Source organism: Pseudopipra pipra, chromosome 13, assembly GCF_036250125.1.
Source record: "Pseudopipra pipra isolate bDixPip1 chromosome 13, bDixPip1.hap1, whole genome shotgun sequence".
NCBI classification, from domain to species: domain Eukaryota; kingdom Metazoa; phylum Chordata; class Aves; order Passeriformes; family Pipridae; genus Pseudopipra; species Pseudopipra pipra.
Window position 1 is genome coordinate 10,311,712 of NC_087561.1, and position 24,120 is coordinate 10,335,831.

The following is a 24,120-nucleotide window of genomic DNA, read 5'->3' on the forward strand; positions in this document are numbered from 1 at the left end:
TGCAGGGGGAATTATTCTGCCAGATGCAGTATATCCATCCAAACAGACCTTCATGTCTGGCCATGCAATGCTGGTGATCTCTTATGGCTTCTGAGCATGCAAGATGAGGAAGGATTGGAGTGGACAAGGTTAAACAGTCTTTCAATACACCCCTGGTATTGAACTCTAAAATATCCAGGAAAATCCCTGATTTATCTTCTATATAGAGAGTTTCATAGTGACTTATTTTCAGTTTGCGTGTTCTGAAATAGAGTCAGGAATGAATGTTGTGCAATTAATTCATTTATCAATCACATTTATTAAATGGATTGTCTAATCTGAATCACAGAGAGAAAAATTAGACAGATTAATGCCTTTTCTCAACTGAAGCAAAAGCAGTGATCAGAGCTGGCTGGATCAACCACAGAATGGATTGCCATAATTTCTGCAGACACAAGTAGTTTCTGTCGTGTTTGGGGTCATGTTATTCAATGTCCATGAAGCAGTCAGGCATGTTGGCAAAGCTGCGACTTTTCAGAACATCAGCCTGCATGGTAATTCATGCCAGCCTGCCAACATCCATCTTTTATTGGCCTTTATCCTTTCAGAGGAGAAGAAATGGCTTGGTGTTTTCATCCCTCTCCCTCTCAGTGCTCAGCCATTATGGGAGAAACTGATGATGGAGCCAAGGTATTTAATTCACAGATCACAGAAGTGCAGCAGGGAAATCTCCCTCCCACAGGGAGAGCTTCCCAGCCAGGGACCTGAGCCCCAACACCCCTGGCAGAGGCACTACCCCCATGCTCATGCCCTGGGCATGGGGTAGAAGGAGGGGAGGTGACACGTTCTGCATTGACAGATCTGTATTCAAAACTGGGTGCTCCAACGGAAGGTGTTTTCTGGACAAACTGAACCAGGTGTGGTCCTACAAATAGGCATTGCTGGAGGCAGTAGATGTGCCATGAGCCAGGCAGAGCACACCTTACCTTGTGTCCATTGCTTACAGGGAGGGGCTGTCACACCACTGAACTCACCTTCCTGCTGCTGGGAAAGGAGGTAAGACCTGGTGTAGGAGTGGAAAGCAGGGGGAAGAGTGTCTGATTTGCGAGATGCAAACTGAAGAGCTTGAGCTCTTTGCGAGCTCAGAAAATGCACTCAAATAAGCCAGCAGGGTGCACACTGGCTGCTGGCTGTAAGCTCCCCACAGCACCTGGGGTGGGAACCAAAATTGGTGGAGAGACCTGATGGGACTGGTGTTGGTTCATCCAGGCCTCTATACTGGCGATGCCCTCTGAATGCAATGGCAAAATAGATCCTTCCAGGAGAGCAAGGACTGAAACAGGCAGAGGCAGTGACTTCCCTGCCATGGGCAGCAGTTTTTAACCACTGCCCAAAACCTCCTGTCTCACCTGTTGAGAGCCACGCAGAGGGGAGAGGAGCAGCCAAGCTGAAATACTTGGCCGTCACCTCCTTTTTATTCCTGAGTGAACTCACTGCAATTAGAGCTCCCAAATGCAAAAGCCTGCCCAGAGCCAAGCAGATTGTGGGAGAGCAACTCCCTGCCAGCTGCCTGCCCGTGCTCTGGCGGGCACAGCCCTGGCAGCCCATTGCTGCCTTGCTCCCAGGGGCTGCCAGTTGAGCTGCTCATGGTGCCAAGTTCTGGCGTGTACTTTCGTGCAAGTGAGTTACCCTCTGAAAACACAGAACTGCAGAGCTAATCTCTGTTCTTAATTTGCCATTAAAGTTTATTTTCAGCAAATTATTCGAAAAATCCGCAGCGCAGCTGTTCCACGTTAATCTCTTCCTTCTTGCAATTTTTTCTTTGGCAAGAGCCGGTTTCTGTCTCTCTCTGTTTGTTTGTTGCAGAGCTGTGTACAAGAGACAGGAACCTGATTAGTGCTTGGGGCAAGGAGGGAGTCTATGGAGGTGGGTTTTACCCAGCAGGAATTTGGAGAGAAGGTGAGGAAGGGTAACCCATCACCCAAGACATCTCTGCCCCATGTCAGTGCAGGCTAGGGCAGGGGTTTCTGAAGCACAGATACACCAGACTGCTCTGAGGTTTGGGGAGAGAGGACTTGATCTGAATTACCCTACCAGCCTCATCACTAACAGCTGTAAAGGCTGTGCATGGGCCAGCTCATTTCCTTTACTAATGACAAGAGGAATGAATGCTCAGTGTTACCTTAAAATCATTTTAGTGCTGTGTTAGTCAGTGGGCAATAGAGGGCTGCCTCTGGATAACAGGGTAAAGTTAGAAATTTAGTTTTAACTTTTTAAAATCACCCTTTGGGCAGCTAAAAAAATCTTCCACTTCCAGGCATTGTGGAAACTTTCATCAGCAGAGCTGTGCAGCCCCAGCTGCTTCCTACAGGGCTTGTCCATTGTCTGCAGGGATGTTTTCTGAGAAAGTCTTGTCTCTCTCTCTTCCAAAGGTCTGACAAAGCACAGCACGATGGTCTAATACATGTGTCAAGACTGCATTACCTGGCCAACACTCCTCTAAAATAGAGAGCTTGGTGTCACAAGCCTGAGCCATCTGTGTAGATTAGGGGCTGGCTAATAGGAGGTGCTCATCAAACCACAGGGACTGCAGGGCTCAGATTTATGTCATGACGCTGGTCTGGGAGAACTTCCAGTGTCACCAGCAGTGGGTTTGTGATTTCTAGCAGTGAGCAATTCAGGAGCATGGTAAAACAGAGACCCTCACTGATATTAATGGAAAGGGTTGTGTATCAATGGATAGTGTGATACAACCTGGGGCTGGAAGGGGTTTTGAGTCTTTGTAATGAATTTCGGGAGAGCAGTTTTCTAGTTCTGGTACAAATTCTTTCCTGGGAATACCATGGTGTTGCAATAGCTCATTGATGTTGTAGTCTTGAAAGCAAGTTCTCTTTACACAGATCCTTTAAACAGGTGATTTGAATTAACCATTAACTATTATTGAATTTAATTATTTAACATTCATATTAATAATTAGAAATAATATTCACATATACTATTTAATATTTATTATTTATTAATTTTGTTATTAGATTAACTATTAACTGTTATGGAATATTATCAACTACTACTTGAATTAACTACTAACACAAGACAAATTTAGGCCTTTGAATAACACAAGCCCAATTTGTAATACAAAGTCAATCTGTCTAGGTACTTTTAAGTATATGGTTTGCAATTGTCCCCTTTTTCTATCCAATTACTCAGAAACATGTCTGCACTACTGTGATATTTTTTAAAAAGTAATTTATTTTCCTGGCCAGTTCTATTTTCCCTTGTTAACGGATTCTGAAATAGTCCAAAACAGGAGCAGAGTGGACATTCAGTCAAAATGGGAAATGTCAAATGTGTAAGTTGGTAAGTTGCATATCTCAAGATGGAGAGTTTAACACAGACAAGAACTGGAAAATATGTACAGCATCATTTTTTCTGTAAATTTAAGACTGAACTCTTCTGACCCATCCATCCTGTGTGCCATACTAATAGATGTAGCTCTATATTGGCAGTACTGAAACAGGAAGGGAAATATAAGTCTTATTAGAAAATGTATCTGGTTGGAGATTGGTTCATCTATTACATTTTTTTAAAGTCATCTGATCTTCAGCATTCAATTTACATTTATCCATTCAATAGCCTGAAAGCCATGAGGTGTTTCAAAAGGGATATTTTCCTGTTTATTAAAACCCATTGGAGTCTGAGATGGAGAGCTCCTGTGACATTCAACCAGAAACATGTTGCAGTTGCTGTTTGGGGACTAGACAGGCAGGACTGGAAGCCATATACAGCCAATAACACTAAAGTAGGACTAGTCTGGAAAAAATACATTTGAACAAATTTCAGATCTGTTAGTACAGCTCTCGTAGGACCAAAACTCTCTTGGATGGGAAAAAGGAGGTAGGCCTTTATTTCTGCTGCCTCCTTTGGCTGGGAAGACACTGCACAGTAAAGGTTAAAATTTTTTTCAGTTGCCCCAAAGAAGATGCAAAGGGAAAAGAGAAACAAAAGAGAAGCAGATAAAGATCTGCAGCAGATGGGGCAAAGTGGTGCCCTGAGAATCGACCTCATAAAATATATCTTAAATGGGGGAAGGATTAAGGTAGGAGGATGGCATGTAAAAAAGAGGAAAAAGTGATACTAGAGCAGGAAAATGTCAGTGCAGGAAGGCAGAGATGGAACTGATGTTTCGGGAGGAAGACCTGGCTTCTCCCAAGTCTATGGGAATTTTTCTGTTGGATTCTACAGAGCTGACATTTCTGCCTTTTAGCTGGTGGTGCCATGTTTGGAATCATGAACAAGGTGCTTTTCTTCATCCAAGCATAACTTGCAGCAATTAGTAACACACCTCCCAGAACTAGAGGTAATGAGGTAGTCTTTAATACATTTCTACCTTCCCTTTGGTTCAAAGGCTTAATCTTGGCATCTGAACCACCCACTCTCAGACTCATGTCCTCTAAATAGACTTTGTTACTACCCATATAGGTTTGTGTGAATATCTACAGGAAGGGAAAAGCTCACCTGGTCGTGGTGCCAGATCCAGAAGCAGGGTTACCAAATATAACAATTTATGGCAAAATAAATTTTTCTGCTGAAACTGCAAGGTCCAGTGCAGCACAGGCAGTATGAGCAGGAAATACACCTCTATACTTCCAGAAATCCCCATGAGCCTGCAGCCCTAGTGTTGCACCTGGCTGCCACACAACCTGGCAGACACTCTGGGATGAGTTGCAATCCCTGTTTCATCTAAAGATGCTGCAAACACCTCATACAATATGATGTCCAGAGACATATTTTCTTTATAGATACCCATTCCCTGAAAACCAGTGTTTTCCCCTGAATTGCAAATAGCCTTGGGCAGGGAATTGCACAAGGGCTGGAAGAACTGCTCTATTGCCCCACTACACTTAACTGAGACAAGGGTTTGCGTGGAAAGTCCAGCATCCAAATTCCTGCCCCAGTCATGAAGTTTTGGGTTGCTCTGGGGAAGACTTTGTGGGTTTTGTGAAAACATATCCTGGAAGCTTTTGCTTTCATTTTGATGGGGAATGGGAATGCTTTGAAATATCAGAAAATGCTCAGGTAAAATCACACCCCACAGAGGGTACAGGAGCTCGCTCCCCTGTGGCACCTTATCAAAGAGCACAGCAAGAATATGCCCTTTCTTTAGGCAAGTGGAGCCTTTCCTGATCTGTCCTTCTCTCTAAGTCAAAGCAGAGATGAATCTCTTCAGGTAAAATGGAAGTAATTTCCTCTTGACACAAGTTTATCCTGATGTAAGGGCTAATTGATAGCTCGCAGGGCACTTGTGTTTTCCAGGCTGATGGTTTTGCTCTAAGCACAAATTTACTCAGTGATGAGAATATTTTGACAACTCTGCCTATCTGTGCTCAAGAACTGCAGTTTGGTGTGAATTTTCTGGGTGTGTTGACCCAGTTTTAAAGCCTAAAGTGAGCATGCTCTAGACTAATATGGAAATACTGTAGTTGGCAAAATAAAACAAAGAAAAAGTGTAAATAAGCAGAAGTACAGTACATTCTGCACAGGAACTTCCAGGAGAGTTTTGCTTAGCTGGCAGAGGCATGTTTTTGTCCTTACACTTTCTCTGGGAGGTAGTTGTTAAAAAATGATGCAATTCAGCTTGAAAAAACTTGTCATTCTGACCCACTTGCATGTCCTCATGGACACCTCTCTTCAGCAAATCTCTGCCTAGCTGTAAACACACAAAATCAACATGTCAAATCAAACAGAATTAGTTTTGAGAAGAAGGCACATGTTGCTTTATTATTCTTTTGCCCTCCCAGATCTAATAAATGTCTCATTTAGAATTCTCTCTCATTCATATTTGTGGTGTTTATTTTTACGTGCTTATCAAAGCTTATTTTTAGGCAACTCATGGCTCAGTCTTTAAGGAGAAAGAAATTCTTTCTGTTTTTATGTGTTGTTGTGTGAGCAGAGCTGGGAAGACTGTGCTTGTTTTCTTTAGATGATATAACAAATTAGCTTCTTCCAAAATATTATGCTCTGGGGACTGTGATCGCAGGAAGCATTGAATATGTTACCAGAGCTCTGCAATACATACATGTGGTTGTGGTGTACAGAACCATGTTTTAAGTGTTCAAACCATTTTTCTACAAATTCTCCTAACAGTGTCTTTGTGCTGTCCATAGAGTCAGAAAAACATTTACATGCTGCAAGACAGTTGATTTTGGTGCGTGTTTTGAATGTGGAAAAACATTTATACTAATTACGCAAAAAAAAAAATAAAAATTAGCAAAGTAGCTCTGTGCTCATCTCTTTTATTTTTGTGATCCAAAATCTGGCTATAAATAAGAATGTATTTGCTTAATAGAGAAGTATAATCACTTTGCTTCACCATTTCCCTCTTAGGTAAAATTAGCTGGGTTGCTAAGCCATCAAAATGCTGCTAAAAGGATAACAATGATGAGCCCAGCTGTGCACCTCGTGCTCCCACGGAGCCCTTCCCAGCCCTTTGTTCATCACTGCCTTTTGTCTCTTCTCGTTGAGGAGCACACAAATGATGGTATTACCATTAAATGTAAATTCTCCTTGGCCACTTTTTATTCCACTAGCTGGTGGGAAGGTGACATGGATACCTGCTCATAGTCCCTCCCCAGAGCCTTTCTGACTGGGGAAGAATGAGGAATAATAGCAGATTTTTGCTGCTGTACGAATGCAACCGATTACTGGTTGAAGCAGGTAATTATGATGCTGAACACAGCTAGGAAAGTTAACATCTTGGCAACTAGTTCAATTTTAAAATAAAACCCAACCCACAGTATGTTCTGTATGCAGAGAAACTGAGCAAATAACGTTTGCTCAAGCCAAAATATCAAATTTGGATCAGACTTCCTTTGCATTGAGATTATAAGCATGGGATTTCACATCTGGCCTTTCAGGCTGGGCTTGTTTTAAAAAAAAATCATCAGTAATTTCACTTTCTTACTAAAGCCATCAGAAATTGCTTACCAGAGTTTTGTAGTGTGGTGAATTGCTTCTTATGACTTCTAACTTTGGCTTGATGGGTTTCCTGTTCATCTTGTTAGCTTTCATAATGGTTAGGAGAGTCTAAAATGACAAAACCAGCAAGGAATAAAAATTGTGTTGGCAACTGCAAGCTGTGTGAGCATTCAGGCAGCCCCAAATGTGGGTGTCTGCAGAGTTACTGCAGAGAACAGCAATGTTCATAAGCAGATTACTGAGTCATGAGCATGTTTTGAATGTGATTACAAGCAGAGAGACAGAATTAGTCTTTGATTTTCATAAAAAATTAATGAGGGAGACAGACAGGGACAGACAAATTGGAGAGTTCACTTGATTAATTTTCTACCCAGAAGCTATTGTAAATGTTCCTCTTATTTAGCAAGGAACGATACTAAGTCTGTATTGGTCATGTTGGCCAAGAAAAACTATTAATGTGCTAGAGGTTTACCTGGGGACAAACTGCCAGCAAATTAAAAAAGCAGCAACGTGCTCATTTTGGGACATTTTGATGCATCTTTCACAAGTGCAATCAATTAAGAGCTCCTCTGGAAACGATGTTTGGCTGCTATGCTCCTGTATGACAGCTCTGCCTTCACGTAAGCACCAGGGGACTGATTCCCTCTCTTAAAAGTGGAGAGCTGGTTGTGTTTTAAAAGGATATTGTTTAAATTATGCCCTGCTAGAGATGGGATGAGATAGGATGAGACCATCATTAATGCTACAGATGCAGCAAGTGCAACATATCTAGGTATAATTTCATTTCTTTTCTTCATAGCTTCAGGGCAGCTTGTGACTGAAATAATACAACCCTAGCAGTAGGTTTCTGAAGCAGTACTATGTGGTTCACACCCTTTTCCATGGATTCTGTTTTGAACTTACCAAGGCCTTCCTGCTGACTTTAACCAATATTTAACTACACTTTAAATCAGCCATTCTCCCTCAACTTTCACGCAAGGAAGCCAAAATGCCACCATTTAGCAGAAATATCTACTGTTCCAGATAATTTGTGAGGAACAAAGAGTTCTGATGTTGTCTACAAAAAGGAGTTAGGTCTAATTTGCACAAAATACCAATGAACATTTTTGCAGAGATTTCTTATCCAGATCTAATGTCCTGTATTTAGACTATTTACAGATGGTTAAATGATGAGATGATGAGTTCAGTCCCTATTTAAGTGCAGCTCACAACAGAACAGTGGAACTTACGCTTTAAAAGGAATAATTGCCCTAACTATGGAAGATTTTGTTCCCATGGAAAATGGCTGTGAAAGTTGTGTTGTTTAATTGTTTTCAACTTCTTTTTTTTTTTTTTAATCTTGAAAAATGCTGACTTTTCAGTGGGAGGCAATAAAGCTGTTGTAAATCTCATGATGGAAATGGACATATCTGCCTGGCTGTATTCAACAAATACTTTCTCTGTATAATAACATTAACAAAGATTCAGCTTTAGGATGAAAATATTTAGTACGAGGATATTAATATAGTTGAGTGGATTTCAAGAATGTAATATATAAAAACTCATGTCCTCTGTGTATTGGGAGGAATAACCTGCTGTAGTAAACAAGGTACTATTTCTTTAGACTTCTTGCAGAATTATTGGCAGGTAAGGCACATGTTTAGTTTCTGCTTTTATATTCTCTGTTAAGATAGTGTCTGCATCAGCATCTTTATGCTACAGAAGTGCAATAAATAATTCATGTCTTTATTTAAATAACTGTGGATTTCTTTCCAGTTGGCATGGAAGAGGCCTTTATTTTCTGTATCATTGTGCAGAGTTGTCGTACTAGCCTCTTATTTCAAAATGTTTGTGAGTCACTCAGAACACATCAGTAAAACAAATTACAGCAAACTTAGCCTGAAATTTAATTAGATGATCAACAATCATAGTTCTGTACTTTCCTAATACAACGCATCTTTTTGCAGACAGTTTACAAGGCATCATCTCCGCATCTGAACCCGTTGTTCTTGAAGCATCGTGGCAAAACATTAAACAGTCCTGCTGATTGTGCTCTGTTGAATAAGAGGTCCCTGAGAGTCATTTTAGATCAGTTGGTGATGTATAACTCAGCAAAGCAGAAAGGAATGTAAGTCTGGTAGCTCTACAACCCTGACTCCCGCAGGGTTGGTCAGTCGCTGGGGTCCCTCATGGCTAGCAGCAGAGTGATACATATTTCATTCTGGTTCTCTGTGAAAACTAAGCCCACATAGAGTCTTCAAGTCTACACTCTTCCCCTGCTCCTAGAATAATGTCCCAGACATCTTCCTTTAGATTAGGATTGGGCTGCTGTTCTGTCATGGCCAGGCCAAGCTGGACTGCTTGTTTCTGTTTTCTGGGGGATTCTTATATGTCACCTGCAGAGCATTCAGACAGGTGGACTCAGCCTCTCTCACTTTGCCAAGTATGGAGTAAAAGAATGTCTTTTGGTAGACCTTGAGAAAATTTAGAACTAATTCAACAGAACTTGAAATATTCTGTAGAGAACCACATTAGAAATAATCTCCAAGGTCAGCAAACATGGCCTGTGTAGAGAAAGAATTCACTTAGTTATGTGAAGAGAAGTAAAAGGGATAAATTAAGCAACTGAGTGTGGGAGGCAACCTCTGCCACATACAGCACTATACAGCTGGAACATGGACTGCTCATATTCACATTAGTTATTGCTGAGCTAGAAAGATGGATATCTACATGGGTTAGAAGATTAGTAAATTAATAAAAAAATTCCACAGATAAAGACACCCAGGGTAGGTTGGAGCAGAACAGAAGCACAGGCAGGAAAAGATAGGACAGCTAGAGAAATACAAAGCAATGCAAATAACAAAAAACCCAAGAGGAACGTGTGCCTTGATTTCATATTACAAAGGCCAAAAAAGAGCCTAAATGAAGCAGAAACCCTGCTGACCAACCCACGAGGAAGCAAAAGGTCTTTCAGTATATTTAGTTTTCCTGCTTCCAGGGGAAAAAACAACACAGTGGCTCAGATTCTCCCCAACTGTCTTATCTGTTTTTACATTCGTAGGAAATTGTTTCATGGTTTTCTCTATAGGTCATTCTGGACTTTTTGTTTAAGGCTCTTTGTGAGTATTAGACTGTAAGCCTTTCCTTCTTATGGATAAGAGTACTTCTGACAAGGTTTATCTCTGGTGGAATTACTCACATCAAGCTCTCAAGCCCTAACTCCCTGGTATGAGAAAGAGTAAAACCTGGGTCTTGTTCTGAGTGAACTTGGAAACCTGCCAGGAACAGGGTATCAGAGATGAACCATTCCTTCGAGGTGACTTGGAGACCATCTCTCCAGCTCTTGGGGACCCTGAGCTGCAAATAAAGTAGGTATGGAAACAGGGAGCTGCTGCCTCTCAGTGGATGCCTCTGACCTCTTGATTTATTGTGTACAGTCTGTCTGCTTCTTGTTTCCTAAACATAACTTCCCTTCCTTAAGCTAAAATATGTCAAATGGTCTAAGCCTTGATTATATATGCCATCAACCTTTCTTATTTAGAAAAGAATATCAGTGTCCCTTGTTTGTCTAACAAAGGTTAAGTTTAACCTTCAGAGCACAGTGCAAAGAACATCTGTTTATTCAGATTTCTAGCCTGGGGGCTGAGGAGCACAGTTTGTATTTGGGACCTCTGGCTGACATTTGTTAACTCAGTTTGCATGCATTTTAATGTGGTTTCTTGTACCCCTGGGCAGTTGTTTAGAATATAATATGATGGGATATAAATATATATATGGCCAAATTATTATTTCTCCAAGTTATCACTGCTGGAATACGAAGGAGAAAATGAGTTTTTGAGATCTTAAAATCCCCAGAGGTCACCAAGATGTTTACCAAGATTGGGATGTGGAGCCAGACACACTGGAATTCAGCAGCACATGAAGCAGATATAGAGAGGAAGAGAAGTAAATGCTGGGGTTACACCATGAGATCTCTCAGTCCCATCCTTGAGGGGTGTGATTCCTTATCTGCCAGTGCAGTGCTGCATGAAGGCTGTAAAGAAATGTGTGTTTCAAGAAAAGCCTATTTCGAATAGAAATCATGCTAAAAAATATTTGGAACATTTTTATTGCTGTTATGATTGTATAGAGCTTCTCTTAATGACATTTAAATAGGGGGCCAAACTTGAGCTGATGACATCTCATTAAAGCCAAGGTAATAGAAATTCAAATGTGCATCTTCTTCCTAATGTTTATCTAGCAGCAGAAGCCGATTATCTTGTGACACTGTTATCTGCCAGGGACTGTGTATCTATACCAAATTGAAGAGAGATACATTTAAACACAGAGGATTCCCAGTGTTTCTGATGGTCAAGATAACCAACAACCTGTTTAAAGATTCAGTACAGTTTAATTAATGAAGTCAAATATTCAAACATGCTTCTTTATTGATAGGATTATTGCACTGCTGAAGCAAAATGGGGCTTCTTAATGCAAAGGGCTGTATATAGAGAGCTAAGATAGAAATGGATGTGTGTGCAGGAGTGTGCCCAGCCTGTACTATTTCTCTTGGAGAACTTTACTGTTCTGTAGCAGCTCGCTGAGGATGAAAGGAGGGTATTGCTGTTCCTGTTTTCAGATGTTTTACTTAACAAAAAATTTAAATGACAAACCCTCAGTTCTGTTCCTTTGCAGGGTTTATCCTGTTGGCTCAGGCAGCCCCTCACTCCCTGTATGCTGACAGAGGGAGATGTGCCTGCAGCCCCTCACCTGCTGCTTGCATTTCCCTTCACCCTCTCCCAAGCAGCACCTGGCAGCACAGGGGCTCTGACCTCTTTTGGTCAGGCCCCAAATGACCATTCTTGTGTTCTCCACCTCCTTATAGGCAAATAACTGTTTCCATCTCTGAAGCTGCAGCACACTCACCATCTTCTTCTGTAGAATCTCTCTGGGAAGAATCTCAGCAAAAGAAAAGCCTCATATCTTCTTATGATGGGGCTGCTTCACGAAGTCCCAAACCATTTGCAAGGATACCTTTAATTTCCACACTAACATGCTGTGGGAAAAGTCATCTGGACATTCCTCTTGAAGCAGAAAATGGTGTTGGCAAGATGTGCTCTGAGCCTGTTACAGCAACTGTCAAAACCTCCAGTGCCTCTTACCTGCACTTTGAGAGCAATGCAAGGACTCTGTGCCCAGCAGCTGGAGAGCAGGGCTGGACACAGGCCCTCAGGACACACATTTGACTTGCTTCTCAGCCTGTCCTGGTGAATATGCCCTTCTTAGCAAGAAAGCAGCTTGCCAGCCTAATTTGTGGGGTTACTGAAAATTTTGCCCTGTAAGAAGGTCTTGCACCTTCCTGTTCACAGACAAGCAAAAGCATTCATCAGTTGCCTCGTATATAAGCATATAAACACTCCAGGGATGAAGTGTTTATGTCCCTATATAGGTTCTTAGGAAATGCCATGTTATTGCTTGGAAATCACACACCCACATGAGGATGATCATCTGCAGTGGAACTGTCTATCCAACAAACCAAAACCACCTCTTCAGAGTGGAACAGAGGGAAAATATTCCTCCCAGTATGAAAGGGACAGGAAGGAACTCCACAGAAGCAATTTAACTACCTTTTTGTGTTTGACCCTGCAGGAGGTATCTACAGCTAAACATCTCATCTGAGGTGGGTACTCCACTGCAGAGAGGGAGCTCTGGGAGCTGCTCCAAACTGCATGGCAGAGCACAGCCCTCCAGTGCTGCAGCTTCCTAACACCCCAGGGCATGGGACCTGGCACTGCCCTGACAGCACAGTCCCTGGGGATTGTGACCCCTCTCCACTGCCATTTCCCATTCCTCTATGATGCTCAGGGAGTGGGTCAAGGCACTGTCTTTGCTCTCTTTTACAGCTCAGAGGGATCTCTGCTTTCCAGGGCAGAAAATCTGCCTTCTTGGTCTTCCATTTCACAGCATGCTCCTCTGTGTGAGAGTTTCAAAAACACACAGCCGAGCCAATGTACTCACTCAGGCAGTCTGTGAGTGTTGCATAGTTGATGTACCACTGCCTTCAGGCTCCTATGGCCCTTGAGATGCATTTCCTCGGCTCTGTATACATTTCACTATCACTCAATAGGGTGAAAGCTTATTGTCATTAATTGTGAGGGTTTAAGTTGGCAACCACTTAGTTCCTATGGTTACGTCCCTAAGAAATTGTGAAATAGGCACTTCAAGGCTCTGGGCAGGGAAACAAATTGACTGTTACAGAATTCATGAATGACAATAACTCATTTGCTTATAATGCTAATAAATAATTGGTGTAAAATCTTCTAGTGCAGCCCTAAAATTCATAGGGTATTTAAAGGTCAACACTGCTCCCAACTCTCTGTGAAAACCCTCATATTGCAATAATGCAGCTCAGATGGCAATTACAGTGTTTCAGAGTGTTCACTTAGTGAATCTATAACCTGGTCCATTCTGCAGGGCTGCCCTGTGTGTGTTCCCCCTGACACCACAGCAGGCTACCTAGCCTGTGCTAGGTCAGTGTTAGAAAACCCCGTGTTTCTGGACATGGTAAAGCTGTGCCATGGGAACAATATTCACTGTCTTATTGTGTCATTCAGCCCTTTGTCTAGGCCATCCATAGCAGAATCCTGAAGGAAACAGCGCTCTGTGGTAGATAAATACTCCACAATTTGTCCACAAGGTCACCCCTATTACCCCACCCCATCAGGGAACCTGAATTCTACTGGTCTCTGAGTTATTTTCCTGGCTGTGTTTCTCATTATCCCCATCTTTCAGTGTAATTGAGTCCTGGAGTATCTGTTTTGTGTTGCTGTTTTCTAACTCCCTTTTCCCCATATTTTCTTCCAACTTGTGTGCTTTCCTTTTTGTCACCTGTCCTCTGCTTGTGTCATGTGTAAGCACTCACCAGGCTTTGCACGGCTTTGGGATGATCTACCATGTCCTGTCCTATTTGTCTCATCAGTACACGTAGCAGTTCAATTTTTGTCACTCTTTCCCTGCACAGATCTTGCTTTGCCTACAATAAAATTTTTATGCCTTTTCTCTATCTTACTTCTTTTTCTACGTTATCCTCTGAGACCCAGCTTTCCCCAGTGAACCATGGGTGAGGGGAAATCATCCATTTCTATAACTATGCTTTCATCTTTGCAGTATTGCTCCTCTGCAACTGAGATATCCTCACGCTTTGCTTTTGTCCATCAGCAATGTGTACTAAGCACAGGCTTTCCCAGCTGCCCATGGCAATGCCCAGTGACTGCAGTTAGCTCAGAGCTTTCTGATATGTAGAGTTGACTTTAAATTATTCCTTCGTGACTCCAGGCGTAGGATGAATCAAGATGAATCACACAGTGATGAAGGTAATTCCTCCCATCAGCTGAACAATGAATCAGTTGCTATTTTTCTCATAGTTAAGATGCCATTTTGTATGTGGTGCTAAATAATGTTCCCTGTTAAAATCATGAGGCTGAATAAAGCGGTCAGTTTGTTACTGGCTTACAGGCTAATACACAGAATGAATTTCAACAATACAACCTTCAGTGTAAACAAATAATGGTTAATTATTTTTAAAAGGAAGTCTGTTGCCAGGTCAGGAGTCATCTGAAAACATCATCTTCTAGAAATGTACGAACAAGCTGTTGCTTCAAATGGGAAAAAAAGCCCATCTCAACACAAATTTCCTGAAGTCTCTGGAGGTCCTGAAAGCAAACCCAGGATTTTCTCCTGGAGTACATGTCTGACAGTAGATGTTCCTATCTGTTGGTGATGCCTGTTGGTTATGCAGTATATTTAAAAAACAAAACAAACAAAAAAAAAGCAGAGATTTATATTACTTCAAAAATATTTGTAGAAATGTAATGATGCTACCTGTAGGCATCTTAACTGTAGTCTGCGTGTTGTGCATTTAAGGAATTAGAGCTTGGAAAAAAATGTACTTCTTTTTTTCTGTGGGTTGAAACCAAGAAGTGGACTCTCTTGAGATAAAGGTGTAGACCTCAAGGATGTTCTAGGAAGCTTGTTTTCTGTCACTTCAAACTAGCAGGCTGTGATATGGAGGTAGGGGAGATCCAAAATGATGCTGAGAAACTGTACTGTTGGTAGTGTGGGGTAGAAGGAGGATAACCTTGGAGTCAAGGCAGAGCATCAGAGTTGGTCTGGGAGCACTCAGCCCAGCAAACAAATCCCCAGATCTCCTATAGCCACCCATATGTTTTCTGTGCTGCTGTTTTGCCACCTGTGAAGTGGCAGCACTCTGGCTGAATGTGCTTCATGAGCACTCTCCGGGCTGGGAGGCACTTGCACAGCAATGCCAGTGGACTTCAGAGGTTCCTTGCTTAGATGAAGGAGGAAAAGTGAGGAGAAGGAGGTGTCCTAAATCCCAGGGCCCTAAAGGGTCTGACAGGTTCCATTTCTGCTACACACCTCCTCTGGGTGCAAACCGACCACATTAGTTTATGACCTGACCTGTTTTGGAAATACCTTCACCTTCTTGGTTTAAAGCTGAAAGATTTGCAACTCAAACAGGAGCTTGTGCCCTTTATTCATTATGTCACTTCCAGCCTTAGCTAAATAAAGAAAATCCTTGCTTCACTTAAATTTAAAATGACACCAAGTCATGATTCAAACTTGCAGTGACATTTATCCAGTTAGCTGGATGTTTGCTATAGGTCGAAGGGACTCATAAATACAGTTGTCTTCATGTCTCATGCACATTTCTCAGTGTTCCTTGACAGTTATTAAGTGCATTAATTTTTCTGATGCTAATTTCTGTGTAGTACTGATGAAAAATGCATTTTTTTCCCAGGGAGTTGGCACTTAGCAAATATCTTGATGGCAATAAATTAATGTAGGAACTGAGTTTCTGTTGCCATGGTTTTCTCCACTGATACACACAGTTACTGTATCCTCACTCCAGCAAGGGTACAGAAACAAAACCACAGCCCAGATCACCTTGATGCCTGAAACCCTCTCCTCTCCTGGCTCTCTCATGTCTTTGGCCTGACAGTGGTCTTGCTTTTTGCAGGTTTCTGTACAAGTCTCACTGCACACTCAGACCTGGGAGGGCTCTGGGCTCCTGAGAAGCCAAAAGAAGAACAACACAGATGCTGCTGGGGAGCGTGCTGAGGCGTCAGAGCATTTCTCTGCACTTTTCACATGCCTCTCTGTGCTCTCACCCCACTGCAAGGCAAACTATGCCAGCACCACTTCCCTCCTCTTCACCCCACTGGGTGATGAGGCTAAAAGCAAAGTGGTTGAACTCAAGACATAAAGGGATTAGGTTCAGTGCTTGGTGACCTCACATTATTTAAGTTACCTGAGGCTTTTGAGGGAATGCATTCAGACATGATCACGGACAGCATCTGGAAGCAAAACTTCCCAGCATCCTAATCAAATCTTACCATTTAAAGCAATGATGGCAGCTGAGTTCATTGAAGTTGAACAAGGTCCTTAAGGTTGTCTGCTGGGTCATACAGCTGTGCAAGATCCCCTAATACATATTTTCTCTCTTGCCTCAGTTCTGTCCTCTGCTGCCAGAGCAGGTGACCATCACCCACCTCTGTTTGCACTATTGACCTCTTCAGTTTGAAGGGAAAGAAACCCCCAGTTACACAGAGGACACTCTGAGAAATAAGTATGTGTGCATCTTTTACTGATAATCTCTTTATTAATGCAAAATTCTTCACCCAGGGGAAAAAAAATGGAACAAATGAAGTTTCACAGAAACTTGTTGTTTTCAGAAAAAAAAAAAACTAATAATGAAAATTGATGGCGTGGCTGACCAGGTCTGTGCTGACTTTCTGTCTTTGATGGGCTGGAAATAGTTTTGTTCTCTACAGCTGGAGACAAAACATCCTTTTCTTCCTTAAAAGGTAGACTGCAGATAAGTTGGATGTTTTCCTTCTTTCAAATTGTGAATGAATCCTTGCTGCTGTATAGAATCACAGTTCTATTTTTCTTCAAATTTGTCTTATTTGGTTGGCTTTATTGAAGAAGACCTTTTAAGTATTTTTGCTTCTAATACTAAATCTAGACAAGATCTTCTAGCACCATTTTAGCCCATCTGAATATGATTAAATATTTCTCTTTGAAATGTACAAATCTTGGGTTCTGAATCAAAGAGAATAAAAGTCCCTGCCTTGCCCTCATTGAGAGATACGTCCTCTCTCTGAAACAGTGTGATGGAGTGGCAAAATTTCTAGTATTAAGATTTATCAGTTTTATGAAATGTATTCCTATACTTCCAGAAAAAAAAAATACTTCTAAGAGGCAAGGCAAAGTACAAGTAAATAATAAATTATTCTGAGATGTATTTTTAGGTGACTGTGCTGGTCTCCTTGGCAGTGGGTGAACTCAGGGCAGCTGGAACACAGCCTGCGCTGCATCCAGCGTGTGTGGGTGGGAAGACTGCTCCAGAGGATGCTTCATCCATGTTCATGAGATGTTCACATTAACAAAACTTGCTTTGTGTCTTTATATCTTCAGAAAGAGGTAAATGGCTCTGTCAGGAAACCTGGTCCCTGCAGCAAGTACTTGAGGTGCTGCTGCCATTCCTCTCCATGGGTCAAATTCCCAGGTATCAAATTCCTCATCACTCCAGCATCTTTCCAGAGTCGAGCATCGTATTTGCTACTGTGTCTAAAGCAAGTGCTGTGCTGGGAGAGCAGAGATTGCTGCTCTTTGACAGCCTGGATTTGCACTGCTGCAGCCTCTCACTCTGCTCAGAGAGATTTAGGGATGTGGCAGCAAATAGCTCTGCCCTGAGATGCTCCTGTTATCACTGGCTTAGTGCAGCCAGAACTTGTTCTGCACTGGTACCCCAAGGTCTCTCTGAGTGAGGAGTTTGCAAGATTAAGCCCTTGTAGAAAGGCTGTGTATTCTACCTCTATCATGACCTTCCCTGAAAAAGAGTGTGTCATAATCTGATCAGAAGAGACCAGAGGGGCATAATCTACATTAGCTGAAGCAAGTGGAAGTCTTGCTCTAGCCAGTGTCGAGCAGAAATACAAATCCTGGGTGCCAGGGCGCAATTGCTGCCAGGTTACAGTGCTGATGGCAGCCTCCTCAGAGCCCTGTCAGGATTACAGCACTGAGCTGCTATGAGAGTTTGTATTTATTAATACACATAGGGCTTGATTTAAGCACAGAAGCTCGGCAGCAAAACTACCTCTGAATTACGGTGCAGGCAAGAGGTGACAGTGAGATACACTCCCTGACATGTGGGTTTGGAGCCTGAAGAGAAATGAGAGGCAAGGGGAAATGATCTGCATGATTGCAGGTAACTGGCAGCTAATATATGACATCCATATATCTCATTCCATATAATACACCTTTAAAGGTTTGATCATAGGGATCTGATCATAATTTTTTCAAAGAATATTAATTAATGGACAGTACAAAATCCTTTTTTCCCCCTTGTATCCATTTGTCAGTGTGCAAGTGAAAAAAAATATCATTGCAGCTCTTTAACCAATGGCACATCTATGCTTCATACATTATTGAATGTTTCTATTTTTCCCCAGTGAGGTTTTTTTAATTCTAATATCACCTGATCTTTGTGCAGTTAATTCCCTTGTCACCAAGCCATGTAAGTACTGACCTCAGAATCTCAGAATAGCCTTGGCAAAAAAAAACCCCAAAACAGTAGCTTAATTTGCATCACTGTTGCTCAGGGCTCTGCATATTTCCATTATAAACCCCCAGTTTCAGCTGGCTGGACAATATGGATTGGTGTGGCTGCGTTCAGCTTTCAGGAGGGAATTTATTCTTAGAAATTGGGTCAGATAATTTGGTTCGGCAGGATGGGCTGAGTGTGGCTCTGTTTCAAAATAGAAGGTTTTCAGGGCAGCTTGATAATTTAAACAATTAGGTTAAAACATTCTTTATTTTAAAAGTGAGAATAAACTTTCATCAGCTAAGTTATCTAAAGGTGAACTGAGAGGCACAGGTGGAATAAACAAAAAGGAGCTGTCCAGAAGCCAGAAAACAGAGCAAACTAATGCACATATATTTTTTAATATTCTTTTCCCATCTTGCTTCCTTAATATTTTATAGTGTCGGTAAAGTTAGGTCTTTCTCAATATTGTATGTCCTTTGTGTAGTTAGCTTTGACATTGAAGGAAAGGAGTTATAAATTACATGTCTGGCTGGTGGAGATGGGTTCTGAGCCCCCACGAACACAGACCTTCTCGGAGAGCTCCCTGGAGATCAAGGTCTGAAAATAAACACTCACGTTGAAATCTTGTTTTTCTTTTCCTCCTTCTTATCCCGATCTCAGGGATTTCCTAGGGATCTGTAGGGAATATGGAAACCTAGCTGCAGTGCCCGGCTGGCTTGTTTCCCCATCTCAATGAGAGCAGCGCGATCACAGGAGTCCCTGTTTGAATGTGTGCCTTCCCCATTCCTCTTCAATGTGTCAGAGGCTCTTAATGATCCTGAATCCACTTGGCTGAGAGAATATTAATTGGGCAATTCCCCTGAGACAGTCAAGTACACAACATTCGTGAACACTTGTCAATTAACTTTTTTCTTTCAAGGGCTAATGACTCTAAATAACACCTTGAGCTCATTGCTGCCGCGCTGAGGCGCGGGGACCCTGCAGTCAGCACAGCTCTAGATCTGCAAATGTACCTGCTAAGAAGATTAAGTCTGCAACGCTGAGCATTAAACCCATCAATATTTATACAGTGGGCAAAATTCATATCAAACCTGTCAGGCAGAATCTGTCACGGTGGTGTTTCTAAAAGGTTACCAGCCTCGAGATACCTGTTTTTCACTTATGAACAGGGTCGAAGATGAATTATTCTGCAATTTGAGTCTTAGTCTACTGGTAAGCTGCTGGATTCATTATTGAATTAATACCTTGCTTGGGTCCATCTGCAGGTGCTCCTCTAGAGCACACGATGAATAACAAACCGAAGGATAAAGAGGATAAGCTGGAAGTGTTTTCACTTCAGAGAAAATGTTTGATTTGTTCAACTGCCCTTTATCAGAGTTTCTGTACAAAAGGCAAACTCTCACTGGGCAGTTCTGGCCTCTGAGATGGGGTCTGTCTTCTGTGCAGCATGCCCTTCACAGCAGCTACTGTGGGGAGCCTGGAGAAGAGCAGAGATACCTTTTATAATATACTGAAAATCTTAGTTGAACGTTACTTCAGCAATTATCAACAGGCACCTCTGCCCCCGGGATCTTCCAGCATGTGTTCTCTTCCCACGGAACTGGGCTGAGGAGTGGAACTATTAGAACCTTTAGAAAGAAAAAAAAAAAGCAAGTAAGAGATGAGCCTTTGCTCTCGCCAAGTAGAAAGGGAAGATTCATATCAAAATGAGCAGCACAGCAGAGCAAGATCTGGTGTGCAGAGGGGTCCTAAACACAACTCCTCTTCAGAAGCATTATTATGTCATGGATAGAAAGACAAGGAGGAGGTTACTGAAAGTTTATAGAGAACCACATGACCTAGACAGTGTCCTTTTAATTCCTGCTACCCGACGAACACTTTCAGCTCACTGCTCAGCATCCCAATCCCTACAGGGATACTTGTCCTTTTGCTTTCACTGTAAGACATGCAAATCAGGGAAGGGAAACTTTTCTGATGTATAAATGATATTGTGAAAGAAGGAAAATCAACATGTAAGAAAAGCATCCAGCTGATCCCTCTGCCAGCTCATGCCCTCCACATGCTGCTGCAGCTCATTGCTGCAGTGTGCAGGTGGTGTGCTGGTGAGCAGGGGATGTCTGAGGACAGCAGGCAGTGCTGAAGCTGGCCATTTTCTCTTTTCTTCCCTTTTCAGACTGCAATTCTGTGGTTTTGAGTTGTCTTCTGTTTGTAATAACCAACTGTGTTATCAGAGCATTACTTCATTAGTGTGGCACAAGAGTTTCCAGTCTCCTGACAATAATCTGCTGTAAAGGCAGAATCCCAGCAAGGCACTGCATGATAAACAGCCTCAGGTTGCTGAAAGTAATTGATACGAGCTGAAGCTGTGGCTAAGGAGAATCCCTGCAGAGGACTGTCAGGATTCTCTCTGTCTCCTACATATGTGGCCCTGGAAAGACCGGTTTAGAAGCCACAGACACAAGAGCTCCAAAGGTCCCTGAGCTGTGAAAACAGGTCCAGAAGCTGGATGAGGAGAGGGCAAGTGCCCAGTGGGCTCTCTGATGCCTCAGTACCATGTTTTCTCTGCCAGCTGTAGCTTGGAGAGCCATGGAAATGAGTCATGGTCCTGTTGCTGGAGAAAGTATCAGTCTTGCTCTTTCCTCGGTGTAAAATATCTGTATGGATGGTAAATGAAGAAAACATTGAAAAATCCAGCACTGTATTAGCACTTGATGCATCACCTGAGCACTGCCTTTCCTTTGTAATCTGCTCTGATACATAAAATTTACCTTGCTTTTTTTTTTCCCCCAGGCTACAAAAAACCAGTATGCTTTTCCTTCTAGTGGGAAATTAGCTGTATGGTAAAAATATTTATTGAGGCATGGAGACCTTGATCCATTTCCTGTTTGAATCAATAGAAAGGGTGTTATTGATTTTGGTGGTTTTTTTGAGACAAGCTCTATGTTTTACCCGTTTTTCAGCAGACAAATTCCCCCCTGATGCCTTCTCTGTCCTGGTTAGTCTTCATCAAGTTAGTATGACTTTTGGGAAGGAATAGGAACATAACAGAGAGTAAAAATGGTCTTTCGTAAGATAGACTGCACCATTAGAATATGTAAATGTGGATTGCAGTGGGTGGCAAGCATTGCTTTATCCTGAAGACCTACAGGTTTGATGTTTGAACTTGGTATTTTTCATCCATGGTGTAAAAGCTGCCAACTCCTTTAAAATCTAATGCAACATGACATTTGTGTCACATTTTATCTGTTGACATTGGTTTACGATATGTCAGCTGATGTGATGTAACCAGACATAGCCTAATAGCCAGTGATGTGCAAAACAGGCATTTTTATTCTTCTTCCTATGCTTAGGATTAGTGTAAGATAGCACAAAAGACAAAATAATCTTTGACTTCGTGAATGGGACATTGTCAGGGGCAGCTACTATAGAGTTAACACAATGAGTCACCTCATAATATTACCCATCTAAATAGGCAACTCACCTTCATCTTCAGAAATGATGATGAAGGACATGAAATTCCCTTCATAGCATTGGCAATTCGGTTTCCAGGAGTCAGCTAAATATTTTGTCATGGTGTTGGTGCCTGGTGGCTTAGTTCAATGAATCTGTATTAGAGGGATTTTCCAGGCTGGCAAGTGTGGAAGCATGCAAAAGGACCACAGCACAGCCCTGTGCTTGGGAAATCCTGAGTGACTGATTGGTAGCCAAATCTGCAGGTAAATAGTCAGAGTATCCTCGTGGTGTTTTGACCCCAGCACACTGGGACTCCTCTGAGCACAATGCAATTTGGATGTGCTGTGTTTAAGTTTCACTGTGAGAAAATCCTTTTCCAAGTGTTTAGGGAAATTAATATGAAGCACAGTCATCTACCACCTGACTGCTGAGGAGTGAGTGAGTGTGGCCCTGTCAGGGAGGATGCACAGGGCAGCTCTTCGGGCTAGAAAGCCTCACTAGGCAAAAACTCAAAGGCATGATGTGGCCTGTTGAACTGCTTTTTCAAGTTTGACTCAAGTGAGTCTAAATGTCATAACTCACAAGCACAGTATTTACTGTGTTTAATTTTACCACTGTGTGCTGGTTTTGGCTGGAGTAGAGTTAATTTTCTCTGCAGTAGCTGGTGTGGGACTGTGGTTTGGATTTGTGCTGGAACAGTGCTGATAACCCAGGGATGTTTTTTAACTGCTGAGCAGGGCTTACAGAGTCAAGAGCTTTTCTGCCTCTCACCCCACCCCACCAGTGAGGAGACTGGGGGGACACAAGGAGCTGGGAGGGGACAGAGGCAGGACAGCTCATCCCAACCGAGCCAAGGAACATCCCAGACCATATGGCATCATGTTCCTGGCATAAAGCTGGGGAAGAAGAGGGAAGTGGGGACATTCAGAGTGATGGTGTTTTTCTTCCCAAGTCACCATTACATGTGATGGAGCCCTGCTGTCCTGGGGATGCTGAACACCTGCCTGCCCTTGGGTGGTGAATGAGTTCCTTGTTTTGCTTTTGCTGCATGTGCAGCTTTTGCTTTATGTATTAAACTGTATTTATCTCAACCCATGAGTTTTCTCATTTTTACTCTTCCCATTCTCTTCCCTGTCCCACTGGGGACAGTGAGCTGTGTGGGGCTCAATAGCTGGCTGGGATTGAACCACAACACACTGCCATAAAATAACATATCAAATAGCCTTGGTGTTCATCACACTACCACTTTCAGGGTTAGTAAAAACTATGGGCAGCCAGGTATTCTTGAACTTGATTATCTTTTTGGGTCACTTCCAATGCAGAATATCTTGTGATTCTGAAAACTGAGCCAAGGTAGCATCATTCTTCTGAAACACCTACATTTCTATGGGACTGTTGCTCCTTTAAGTGATGGGTTTAGCCCAGCTGGCCATCACATCTTACCTCAAAGACCACATATTTTGTCAATATTCCACTTTTTGCAAGATGAAATACTGCTGGCAGAAAGATCTGTAAGCATGCTTAACATGTACAATACCAAGTGATGTATTCATAGCTATTCAATAAAAAAGCTAGAAAAGGTATTTGTCAGGGAAATGGTGGGCTAGGTAATTTATATTTTGTATGAAAGACCACTTAGGAACACTTAAAGAAAATCAGCAAAATACCTGTTTTTCTGCAGTAAGTCCTTGTAGTCATACAAACTGACATCCAGCCCAATACAGAGGCAAGAGTAACCTGTTTAAGGGCTGCCAAAACGGAAACATGAATCTTTTTCACTGTTGAAGAACAGCAGGAGACTTCCTGCTCTTCACTATCAGTCCTCGGTGGGGAAGGTGAGGCTGCTGTCTGTGCCGGATAACCCTCAGCCAGGTGACAGACTAAATTCAGAGCTAAAAGCAGCAGAGAAAAGGAGGATTAAAAGTGTCAGGAGATGCAATATCCAAACCTGAGCTGGGAGATTGGCCCATCTGCTCCCTTGCTCAGCATTGTTATCATAAATTGATCACATCTAAGTGCATCTGCAATGCTGTCACCAGTGCTCTCCTGGACAGCTTCATCTGCTGTGCATCTGGCTTTCCCTTGTAAGTGACAATGGTGTTTCATTAGACTAGATAAAACCAGTC